Source organism: Castanea sativa, chromosome 11, assembly GCF_040712315.1.
Source record: "Castanea sativa cultivar Marrone di Chiusa Pesio chromosome 11, ASM4071231v1".
NCBI classification, from domain to species: Eukaryota; Viridiplantae; Streptophyta; class Magnoliopsida; order Fagales; family Fagaceae; genus Castanea; species Castanea sativa.
In genome coordinates this window covers 31,534,966-31,548,763 of record NC_134023.1, presented here as the reverse complement: position 1 = coordinate 31,548,763, position 13,798 = coordinate 31,534,966, and positions in this window count along the sequence as shown.

Here is a 13,798-nt window from a genome sequence, read left to right as displayed (position 1 = left end):
AAATAGATGAAATCTTTTAGAAGAGCAGATGCGGTTGCTCTTAGTTACAAATAGTTGGACATAAGACCCTATGACCTTGTAAGTTGCAATAGTAACCAACAGAGAAATAAATTGAGTGGTATATTCTGGTCTTAAGGAAATAAAGATTAAGCTTTTCATTATTCTTAACGATAAAACTTACCAAAGGTAGCATAACATGACAATTAGGGCATTTGTTAGAATAGATTGCTATCTAAGGTAGCATAACATGACAATCTGCCCTCACTTGTTAATATATATATATATTATTGCTTGCTTCATCCTTTTTTTTTTAATGTCATCTAGATCTGAACTATTGTTGTGCTGAATGCCTCCCCACAATTATTTTTATGGTGATTGTTGTTTAATGATTTAATGAATGTCAAACCTTAGATTCATGAGATGTACCATATGTGGGTTGCAATAGTTAGTAGATCTTGTTGGTGACTTCATTTACTCCCTCCACCATGGTCTACCCTAAGCCAAGGAATACTTCCCAATCGCAAGGATGAAACCACGTTTGCAGGCACTTACACCCACAGTGGCGACTCCACTGGGGATAAAGAGTTTGATTCCAATGTGTTCCATTCCTTAATCTTAATAAAGGCTTGCTTAATATTGTTTGCACACACCTTCACTTGGTTCTTTTGTCCATTTACCATGGTTGGTGATAACTGGGTAGGTGGAGGCTCCATTTGGGCCAAAATCTTCCGAAGATCATCCCACCAACTCACAATGCGTGCCATTGCTTATAGTGGGCTTTAAGTAAATTAACGATTTACCACCAATCCATTACAGTCCATTTAGGCTTAAGGTTTGAATCATGGCCCAACTAGTTGTGAGTGACTTATTGATCTATCCCTTTAGCTTTAAGAAGCTTATCAACACTTAGAGAGATCTTAGATCCTATCAAAAGAGGGTACCTTTTATATCTCTTGTTTGTTCAACCATATACCTTGTGTTCACCTAATTCTAAATGACAAATAAAAGATGTAAGTTTTTTGAAATGATAGCCCAAAAGTTATGGCATGCCCTAAGATATTGGGATGAAAAGAAAAGAAGTTCTCACATATAAGAGGCTTATCCCAAAGTCCGAAGGCATATCTTAACTTGAAAGGTTCATAGGATCATAGCTTAGTTGCTATCATAAGCCCAAAAATCAAAGGCTTCTTGAAAAGGAAAGTCTTGGGTCTAAGGTAATAAATACGCTATGGACTTAACATCCAAGATCCTACAAAGTTAATATGAATCTCCTTAAATTATGGCCTCCTTGTTGCATGTAAAGGCTTAAAATGATGAGAGATATTCATGGGCCTTGAGAGGAAGGTCACAAAATATTCTAGCTAGAGGGCTACTTAAAAAAAAAAAAAGATTTGATAATGAATATGAGAAAAGAAGAGTCTAAAGGTGATGAATACATTGTTGGCCCATATTTGAGACAAAGAAGTTGAAAATCTCTAAGCAAATTCTAATGAAAGCCCATGAGTGTAAGATCGAGAGCTTTATTGTAAATGGACCAAGCCCAAGAAAACAAAGGGCAATGTTCATGAGAGGAAAGGGAATGATTCTTGTAATTGGGCCTTCATTAAAATAGATTTAAAGACTTTCTAAGAACATCTAAGTAAAAGAAGATTTTGATTGGGACATGGGCTTAATAAAGATGGGACTTCTCAAGCACCATTGCACCACTAAGATCGAATAAGCACATCCCCACTTCAACTTGGGTCTAAGAGAAGAGCATAATACACTTGATTAAGGTTGAGGTCATGCTTCAAGAAGAGACACTTCAAGAAGAGATACCTCGGAAAGAGGTGGCTGCCCTAATTGATGAAGCACCCGCCCAAAAGATATACAAGGCCATAGAAGAGCAAGTTGAAGCTCTCAAGAAAGTGAAAGGCCTCCTCTCCAAGCTAGAGGAAAGCAAGCTCAAGAAACCTGTGCATGTGGAGATACATGATGAAGAGGAAAAAGAAGAATGTGATGAAAAAAGATAAGGTCGATTATGAAAGAAACAAGCAATTTGAATAGCTCACCGCGGATACCATGGCTATGAAGAAGAAGATGTAACTAGCATTCTGCAAGGCTCAAGGGATAGGTGATTGTCCCTAAAACATGGGTGGATTGAGTTCCAAAGTTCCTATCACTTTGCTCCCTAAGTTCAAGATTTATGATGTTGAAAAGTTTGATGGGACTGGGGATCCTAAGCAATATTTTAGGAGATACATAAGCATTGTTGAAATGAAGGGGTTGGATAAGAAGCAAACTTTGCATGCATTCCCTCTTTCACTCACATGAGATGCATCAAGATGGTACTATAGCTTGGATCCAAGCAAAACTATGGTATGGAATGAGCTAGTAGAACTGTTTGTGGACCAATTTATTTTCAATACTGTGATTAATGTAACTTTAAGGGATTTGGAGACCACTAAGCAAGGAGTTAGGGGGACTTTCTCCGAATACATGACAAGATGGAAAGGAAAAGCATCCAAGATGGTTAATAGGCCAAATGAGAAGGACCAAATCAACATAATCATTAAGAATTTGTTTTCAGCATACAATATTAGGCTATTGTCATCACCTATTAGTTCTTTTGGAGAATTATATGATTGTGGGACTAGGATTGAGGATGCCATCAATAATGGACAATTAGAGAAAGGTGAGAGGAAGCCCCCAATCAAGAAGACACGTGGGGGAGGAGCAACCACCTTTAAGGCACCCAATCCCGTAAATGTGAGTACCATCATAGCTCGACAACCTCTAGCCTACCAAAGTTTCACAAAGAAAGTCACTCGAGAATTTTTTGACCTAGGAATGACCTTTGCCCAAGCATATGAGAACCTAACTTCCAAATGATTCCTCCCTTAGATCCCACACTAATGCCTAAACCTATGCCTTATACTTAGAACCTCAATGAATATTGTCACTTCCAATAGATATCTGGCCAATAAACCCACAATTGCTTTTGCCTCAAACATGAGATACAAGATTTGATAGATAATGGGACTCTTCCATACCCAAACATCATCACAAAGCCCAACATTAGGAAGAATCCTTTGCCCGATTATCACCGAGCTCCTCCCCTATATTAGAATTGGGTGCAAGTGGAAGAAATCGATTGGGATTACTCAAAATTGATAGAGAGCGTGAAGGTCAACGCGATGGAAGTCTGAAGAATATGGGATGAAGAAGATGAGATTTTGAAAAGCGTGGTAATCGTGTTGGGGATACTCCCCGAAGGAATGTCTAAGTTAAAAAAAAAGGGTCCTAAAGGATGATGTGGCAAATATCACTAGAAGTGGGAAACATTACAAACCATCATTTTTGGAGAATATCATCCTGATAGGAATATGGAGGAAGGATCAAAGCCTGTTGGACTCAATGGAAAGGAAGAAAAAGAAGAAAAGGATAAGGTCTTAACCCAATTGAAGAAAACTCAAGCTCATGTGTCTATTTGGGGTTTGCTAATGGTCTTTCACAAGCATTACTATGCACTCCTAAATGCTTTGAATGAGAAAGAAGTTCCTATAGAAACTACACCTTAAGAGGTTCTATGTCTCATGGGAGTTAAGACCCTATCTCACCCTTTCTGATGAAGAACTTCCTCTCAAAGAAGCCACTCGTACTAGGCCTTTGCATAGGTGCCAAGTTTCCAATGATGCTTATCGACAATGGCTCTACATTGAATGTGTGCCCGTTTAAGACCGCTTTCAAGGTCAGCTTAGACTTGGAAACAATCATCCCTTCCCTTTTGACTGTTAGGGCATATGACAACACTTCAAGGAAGGTTATTAGGACTTTCAAAACTCCTTGAAAAATTGGTCTGTCGAAAATAATTGTGAAATTTTTATCACATGGACATCACTCCTAACTACAACCTTCTTTTAAGGAGAACATAGTTTCATCCCATTGGAGCTATTCCTTCTACTTTGCACCAAAAGATGAAGATCCCATGGAAATCAAGGATGACTGCGGTGCTTGGCGATGATGAGATCCTAGCACTGTCTGTGGACTCAAAGATGGGAAGAATGAGCTTTAATTGAGTGGTTTTGAATTTGTAAACATGGCTAATTATGGATTGAAGGATGAAAAGTGTACTACGGATTTACTCCCATATTGTATTCATAAGGTGATTACAATGATGAAGAAAATTGGGTACATGCTTGGTATGGGTCTTGGAAAAGAAGGAAGATGGGTGACTAAATTCCCCAATTTAAGACTCAACTGACCAAGGAAGGTTTAGGATTCTTTGAAGGCTCTGACGGAATCAAGAAAAACCTCGGTACTCTCAATGGGAACTTTGTGAAGGAAGGAGGAGACTTTCCTTTTTGCGGCTTTCCTGAGCTTTTGGTAGATAAGTATGGAAAAGTGAATCCCTGTTGGGAGATATTCATTAAAGAAAATCTCATTTTCAAGGAGAAGCCTACTGTGGTGATCAAGGAAGTTCAAGAAGAGGTCAACTGGATGGACTACATGGATGCTGAAGCAATGGGCGCTATGCTAAAAGTGGAGGGGGATGTGCTTGCCATCACCACCAAGGAACCAAGTGATCCGTCTACATTCATCATGCCTACTGATGGGCAACTTAGTAATTGGACTTGGGTTGGGTTTTCAAATAGCATGAAAAAGATATCTTGTAACGCAAGTTCTAATGTTTTTATCAACATTTTTGATAAGGTGAATTCTGATTTGGCTTATATTAATGTGTCCCATAATATTAAAATTCTGCACTTAAATGATTCCAATGAATTTGAAAGTGAAATTAAAAAACAATTGGAAAAAAAAAATTTTAACCAATGGAACTAATTCTTGAAACTATTAATTTGGGCAACGATGAGAATTCACGCTTAATTAAAATTGGCTCAACTCTAAGTGAACAAGAAAGAAAAGATCTCAAAGAACTTCTCCCTAAATTCCAAGAAGTATTTGCATGGTCTTATGAAGATGTGCTTGGCATTGATCCCGAGATAGCACAACGTCACATTGATACTAATTCTCCCATGGTGCCCATCAAGCAGAAATTGAGATGTATGAGAACTGAATGGCTTCTTAAGATCAAAGAGGAAGTCACCAACTAATTGAAAGTAGGGTTCATCAGACCTGTGCACCAAGTCGAATGGATAGCTAACGTAGTGCTTGTACCTAAGAAGGATGAGAAAGTGAGAATGCGTGTGGACTTTAGAGATTTAAATAAGGCTTGTCCTAAGGACAACTTTCCTTTGTCTCACATAGATGTCTTAGTGGTTAACATTGCTGGTAGTGCTTTAATGTCTTTCATGAATGGTTTCTCAAGATATAACCAAATCAAGATGGCTTCTAAGGACATGATGACCAAGACTACCTTCACCACTAAATGAGGGATCTATTGTTACACAGTAATGCCTTTTGGACTCAAGAACACATGAGCAACCTACCAAAAAATGGCTACGACCTTGCTACATGGCATTATGCACAACAAGGTAGAAGGTATATGTCAATAATATGATCATAAAGTCCAAATACAGAAAAGGCCACATCACCAACTTGAGAAAGTTCTTCAAGAGAATCAAAGAATATAAACTGAGATTGAACCCACCAAAATGTACCTTCGGAGTGACCGCATGAAAATTGCAGGGCTTCTTAGTGAGTGATATAGGGATAAAGGTTGACCCCTCAAAGATCAAAGCCATATTAGACATACCTCCACCTAAGAGTGAGAAGGAGATAAGAGGATTCATAGGCCGTTTTCAGTACATTAGCTGATTCATTGCCAAGCTCACTTCTACTTGTGATCCCATCTTCAAGCTTTTGAGGAAGAATGAACCTCATATATGGAATATAATGAATGTCAAGAAGCCTTTGAACTTATCAAGGAGTAGCTTCTCCGTCCACCTATCTTGGTACCTCTAGAGCATGGAAAATCATTACTCCTCTACCTCTTGATCATAGTTGATGCAGTAGGGAGCGTGCTCACATAAGAAGATGATGATAAGAATGAGAGAACCATGTACTATTTGAGCAAGAGATTCCATGATTACAAGACTAGGTACACGCCCATAGAAAAGTCGTGCTTTGCTCTCGTATGGGCCATGCAGGAACTAAGGCATATTATCCTTCCCTTTCAGATATGGATAGTTGCTAGGATGGACCATTGAAGTATCTGTTTGAGAAGTTTGTCCTGAGTGGAAGATTATCAAGATAGTTGATCCTATTGGCAGAATTCGACATGAAGTATGTGGCTAGAAAGACCATCAAAGGAAGCACCGTGTTAGACTTTTATGCCGAGAACCCCATAGAAGGAGAAAATGGTAAAATGAATTTACTAGATGAAGATATTTTGGACATCAAACTAGGGGCATGAAAGATGTATTTTGATGGAGCCATGAACCAATATGGGAATGGGATAGGAGTACTTTTGATTGACCCTAATGGATCTCACATACCTTTGACTGTCAAGTTGAACTTCAAAACAACCAATAGCATGGCAGAATATGAGGCTTGTATCGTCAGAATGGAAGCTCTCCGTGAGTTAGGGGTAAGGGAGGCTGAAGTCTTTGGAGATTTGACCTTGGTCATAGCCCAAGCATAGAAGTTATGGAAGGTAAAAGAAGAACACCGAAAGCCTTACCGGCAATATTTGGAGAAATTAACCAAGACCTTTGACAAGATTAAATACATTATCATCCTTGGGGCTTAGAATCAGTTCGCAGATGCTTTGGCTACTTTAGCCTCCATGTTTGAAATACCCAAAGAAATATGGACACAACCTTTGGAAATTGAAAAAAGTTATGAGTTGTCATACAAAGATAAGGGAGAATCATTTGTCTTACCTATAGAAGAAGAAGGAGACCTTTGGTATTACAACATCATGAAGTTCCTAGAAATGGGAATTTATCTTGCCAGTATCAATAGGAAAGAATGTCGTTCGGTTAGGATAATGGCAATGCAATACAATCCTATGTGGAGGTCAGCTCTATAGGAGGTCTTATGATGGTGTACACCTTCATTGTCTAAAGAAAGAAGAAGTCGAAAGAGTTATGGAAGAAGTTCATCAAGGGATTTGTGGTCCTCACATGTATGGGAGAATGTTGGCCAAGAAGATCCTAAGGATGGGATACTATTAGAATATAATGGAAACTGATTGTGTGGAGCATGCGAAGGGTTGCCATGATTGCCAAATACATGCAAACTTGAACCATGTACCACTTAGTGAACTATATAGTATGATCTCTCCATGGTCTTTCTCAGTCTAGGGAATAGATGTAATTGGAAAAATAGCTCCTAAGGCTTTAAATGGGCATGAGTACATCCTGGTGGTGATTGACTACTTCACCAAGTGGGTAGATGTAGCCTCCTACTCTGTATTGAAAGCCAAGCATGTGGCCTGATTCATAGAGAACAACATCATCTGCCAGTTTGAAGTACCACAAGAGATCATCTCTGACAATGGTTCCCACTTCAAGGGAGAGGTCCGCATCACGAGTCTTCACCATATCGACCGCAGACTAGTGGGGTAGTAGAAGTAGCCAATAAGAATATCAAGAACATCCTAGATAAGATGGTAGTGACATACAAGGACTGAGCCTAGAAGCTTCCATTTGCCTTATGGGATTATAGCACTTCTATCTGTGCATTAATTAGGGCAACCCCATACTCCTTGGTTAATGGGAGTGAAGATGTGCTTCCCATTGAGGTTGGGATACAGTATTTAAGAGTGTTGGTGGAAACCAAGGTCCTAGAAGACGATTGGATGAGAGAAAGATATGAACGGTTAGCCTTGATAGATGAGAAGAAGATGAAAGCTCAATATCATGCACAAGGTTACTAAAAGAGGATTGCTGGAGCATTTAACAAGAAGGTGAAACCTAGAAACCTTAAGGAAGGAGATCTAATCCTAAAGGTGTTGAGAGATGAAACTTTCGATCCTAGAGGAAAGATGAAGCCGAGATGGTCTAGGCTTTTTATTATCAATAAGATCATGTTAGGAGGCATTACAAGAATTATAGATTCGCCCAATCAACATGGATAGACTCTAGAAATACAATATTTGAAAAAAAAAAAAAAAAAAACTTGCTAGGTTGAAAACCCAAAAGGGCAGCTTAGGCAAAAGTTAAGGAAAAGGGCAATCCATGCAAACGTTAGGGAAAAAGATCATAAGCATGTTGAAAATTTGAACAAGGACGTCATGGGTAAAAATTACATGGCACAGAAAAAAGAAAAGAAAAAGAAAGAAAAGAAAAGACAATAAGCAAAGATTAAAAAAATGGTTGATTCTCTTATTACTCACATTAAAAGATGATAAATTATTTTTATAGGGGATTTGGAACATTCCAATCCTTTATTAACTCAAATAGACATGGAATCATAAAGTGTAGAAAAGTAAAATTTGGGGCATATCAAGGTATTCTCTCAGTCCTCTTCCTTTTGTTGGGCTTCTTGTGATCTTTCTCTTTCCGATGGGCTACTCTCATATTAGTGGATAACCAATCCTGTTATCCTGAAGTTGGATGAAAAAATTGAGGATAGTGGATGTCCCTATTCATTGCCCTTTGCGGCCAAGTCTCGTGGATTCTACTCGAGATTTTCTCAGTGACTGCTAGGGTATGGAAAAAACTATTGCCACAAGGAACCCCTTGACAGTCACCAAACTATCTTGCAATATGACAGGTAGGATAGTAAGAATAGCGACAAAGCCCAACCAGAGGTACACAATTCCCCTTGAAACCACAACTAGATATGGCCTTGATGCGCCACCATTTTACCACTCGGACATCCAAGAAAGTAAGATGCTTCAAAAGTTCAGTAAGCTTGGCAAGATCCATCTCTTTGTCTTTGAGCTTGCGATCACGATAATGCTGTGATTGATACCGACTAGGAGCAACTATGGGAAGGTAAAGCAATCTGAGCTTCTCATACAACCATATTTGAGGGAGAGAAAAGAAAGCATGCGAGTTGAGTGGAAAAATGAGAGATAAAAAAAAAAAAAGGATAGAAAAATATTCAAAGACGATATAAGGAGCCTCGATGGGTTGAAAATTGAAAGGCAATCGATGCAAAAATTATAGGAATCCAACTAGATTGAGAACCTAGGCAAAAATTAGGGATCATACTTAAAGAAAAAGGGGACTCCCCACAAAGAATGTTGCTTCCTCCCTACTAACAGCATCCAAACCATTGAGGGTTTCAACCAAGATAATGGCTATTGGGCTCCCACTCCCTAGATTCTTGACCATATGAAGAATTTTAAGATCTACATGAGGAGTCACGTGCACCAAAAAGAACCTAGTAAGGATGTAGAAGCAAAAAGCATTAAGATGATGGGAACACTTTGCCTCGGCCAAAGGGACATTCTGTTTGGAGAAGTACTTGAAAACCATGAAGTGGTTCAATTTGTTGGATTACACCATCTCTTAGCCATGGCTAAAGGCACCCCTAAGAGTTGATGATCTAGGTCAGAAAGATATTCCTTGAGAGTAGGAAGAATGATATCATCGAAGTCGTGCTTACCCATGATTGCACCAAATTCTTCAAGAGTAGGGCATAATTCAACACCATTGAATTGAAAAACATATCTAGTAGGGATCCAAAAGTCAGTGTCTGCATGCAGAAGAGGCTTATTCACTTTGATTTGATAGAAGAAAAAAAAAGAAAAACAAGAAAGCCCAAGAGGGGTGACAACATCTTTGAAGTTGAGATTAAGCTTGGTAATCCACACTAAGACCTCTAAAGGAGTTAATTATGCCATTAGGGACCTTAAGGAATGGTTCCTGGGCTTAAAACACATTTTATGAAGGTTTGGAAGCCTCTCACGGCTATTTCATAGTGAAAGAAGTCGGCTAGGGTTTTTCTGTCTGGCAATATACGCTCGAATTGTCAATGCCCGTGTACGCACATGCATGCATGCGTGCGTAGGTTCATTAGGGTTTTAGATTCCCTTTCCTATTTGAAGTAGGATTTCTACCAAGGCTTCTCTCATAACTCCTATTGCCTAAGGGATTACTCAAGATGGATTCAAGCTCAGATTTTCATGCATTAAAGAGGAAAAGAAAAGAAAAAGCAAGATGGTATAAGATGCATACATGTCCAAGATTCTCATAAGTAGTAAAAGAAGTACATGTCCTAAAATAAAAGCAAAAAATATAAAAAATACAACCCAATGTCTCAAATAAAATATAAAGTGCGGAGGATAATGCTAAAAGAGAAAGAAAAAAAGAAAAATGGAGAAAGTATGTCTGTGTGTGTGTGTGTTTGAACTACAGGAGCATCATTGGTAGTGCCTTTTCCTTGGCCGGTAGCTAGGAGTTGTCTCAGGGTCATCACCATCATCATCATCATCATTTCTAGGGTAGGCATACCCTTCAAGCCCGTAATGATGCCTAGAATACTTGGTCACCTCCAACTTGAGATTCCTAGCAAGCTAGACAAGCTCCTTGTGTTTCGCCACAATGGGCTAGATTTGAAAAGAAGACAGTGTTAAGACAAGCGTGAAAGGTGCAAATGGAAAGAAAGAAAGAGAAGGATAAAGGGAACTCACTACTTGTGTACTCAAATGGAAGGGATAACCCATGACATTCGGGTTACGTCTCACAGGACGCTCCCGAGCAAAGCCATTAGGACTATAGGTGTAAACCAACCAAGGCAAGTGGGGAGGGTCAACAAGGCCACTTATGGGAGAACTAGTTGTATCCTGACATGATCACCACATTGATTATCATCACATGCGACATATGCAAGATAAAGAAAAAGGAAAGAGGAAAGAGAGAGGATACATACTTCAATAGGAAAGGAGGGCATGAAATGAGTCTTATTGAACTTATCATAATTAAGGAAACCCCAAAGCCGTTGGGTGTAAGATATGCCATTCCTCCACAACTAGTACTCAACATCTGTCATTGAGAGTAGAGTATGCATGAAGGAGGGAGGATCCATCGGAACCTGTGGCGTATCCTTACCCACTAGCTGACAAGAAACCCTCTTAGCTAAGTAGAGGACCTTCAAACCAGCACCTTCCAAGGGTTGGGTGACCCCATAAGAGATGATGGCAACTGCCTCCAAGTCCTAATTCGTAGCAGGAGAAGCACCTACTTAAGGACTCCAAGTAATTTGCAAGAATTATATATGGTTAGAAGAAAAATCTTGTGGAACATACAAAGACAATAAAGGGAAGAAGATTTTTCTACCCACATCTACAGAAGAAAGGCTGTTGAGATAGGCCCAAACTGAAGAGAAGCTCCTTAAATCCACCTCTACTCCCCAGATAATAAGACCATAGTTCATGACCCAATGCTACAAGATAAGAGAAGAAACAGTTTGCAAGATGACGGTTTGCAAGATAAGAGAAGAGACAGTTTGCAAGATGATAATTCGCAAGATATAGTGCAATTTGCAAAATGATAGTTTGCAAGATAAGGGAAGAGACAGTTTGCAAGATAAGAGAAGAGACAGTTTGCAAGATGATAATTTGCAAGATATAGTGCAATTTGCAAAATGATAGTTTGCAAGATAAGGGAAGAAACTGTTTGCAAGATAAGAGAAGAGACAGTTTGCAAGATGATAGTTTGCAAGATACTGTGCAATTTGCAAGATAATAGTTTGCAGGATAAGGGAAGAAACAGTTTGCAAGATGACTAATTGCAAGATAAATGATAGTTTGCAAGATGATAGTTTGCAAGATAGAAGATAGACGTAGTTTACAAAAGCATGGAATGCAATTTGTAAACCTAGATGACATGAAAATAAATACAGTCTGCAAGATTTGGAAGTACATACTTGTAAAGCTACATAAGAAAAGGAAGAGGGTCTAACCTCAAGGAGCTTCCAAGACCTCACCAACTGGCATAGAGTCCCCCGGCTAAGTGTGTCCAAGGATGAGTACAGCTAGGCAAGACAAGCCTGGCCTTAGTTCGCCTCCTGAGCTTGCCCAAAGTTATGAAAGAGAGCCAACCACCTCAAGGACACCGTTTGCCCTCCATTGGAAAAGAGATACGCCCCCAGTATATACAGCAAGAATGCCCTATCCATCCAAGCAAAATAATCAGGCGTCACCTGAGAATAAAACCTGTAGTCTACCTCCAGATCGAAATAGCGAATGCTCTTGCTCGAGTACCTACACTCCAGTAGGCCTATGCTCAGCTGAGTACCTGACTTGCCCTCCAAATCAATGAGGGGCCCATCACACTAAAGATCGGTCATCTGATGGAAGTAGTAGGGAGTCATTGTCATCTCCCGATCAACAATGTGAAAGATGTGAGTAGTGTCCCACCACCTTTTAGCCCATGTCTGCACCAAAATGCCATTGGCAGAACTTTTAGAAAGCAAGCGAATAATAGGCTCGAAGCCATCTACGTGTACTAAGGCCTTTGTGTCGTCCGTCAAGGCCTTATACTAAGAAGAGATGTGACTAGTACTACCCTTACCCATGAAAGGGGGTAGGACCTACAAAAAGATGAAAAGAGCACATGAAAATCACAGCTAGATAAGAAAATAGGTGAAAAAGGTCGATACAATTGAAAAATGAGGTTTTTGAGTGCCTATATGCGCACACAAGACCCGCATATGCGTACACAGAGTCTCTACATGTGTACGCATGCAGGGGCATGCGTCCGTGTGAACTGATGAACACAAATGCTTACGCATGAAGAGAGTATGCACACGCATGAACATTGGCCGCGTACGCATGAACACAGACAGAGAGAGTTCTTTGACGCTCTCGGCCTACCATTGATCAAAACTCATCCTAAGCATGTTCCTACCCCTCCTAAGACATCAGGTTTTCATCTAGGCCCATCCTATAACAAAATCCAAGCATTTATAGGTCCAAAAACATATTAAAATAGAAGATCAGAGCAAAACTTAGGAATGAGAAAATTTCGAAAAACTTACCAATCTGGCCCATGGATCCTCTGAAAGATGGTTTTGTGGCTTGTAGATTAGTGGAGGAGACTCAATCACCCTTATGGCTTCATCCTAACGTGTGAGGTTGAAAACTTGGCCAAAAATCATGTAAAAGGTTTTCTTGGTTTTGGGCTTGGGTGCCATTAGAGAGGATGAAAGAGCTTGAGAGAGAGAGAGAGATGAAGAAATGAGAAGGAGACAGAAGGTTTTGTAGGAAAAGAGAGGGAGTTGAAGAGTTAGAGAGAATGTGAAGAGATGAGTAAGATGAAGAGAAATAAAAAGAAAAGAATGAAACGGTTGGTAATCATTGGAGAAATATGAAGAGGCGAGAAGACACCTAATGACTAAACTACATGTAGTTTAGGCCTCCCACTAAACTACGTGTAGTTTAGCAAAAAAAAAGATCATTTTTTAGAATATCCCTAATGGACCCTCAGAGGGTGGAAGATGCAAGAAAAAAATTCAGAAATGCACCCAAAAGGCAGAAATACCCTCAGCAGGTTAAAAGACATAAGGATTCTTAAGCATCCCTAATGGATTAGAAGGATCAAGAACATTTCCCAACGGATTAGAAATCACAAAGGAAACTCCCCCATGAGTTAAGATCATTAGCCAACTCCCCAGTGAGTCACAAAATAGACAAGTTTTCCCCAAGAATCATCAAGGGCTCCTCATGGGTCCAAAACACCAAGGCAACTCCTTCGAGGGTCATGAGGGAAAGAGTTTTTCCCAAGGAGCTGAGAATTACCAAGAAAACTACCCTGTGAGTAGAACTACGACAAGCTCCCCAATGAGTCATAAAAGGGAAGAACAATTTTCCCTAGTGAGATTCACACCATTAAGAGACTTCCTTGTAAGTTAAAATCACCAAGAAGGCTCCTTCGTGAGTCAATAACACACACTCCTCATC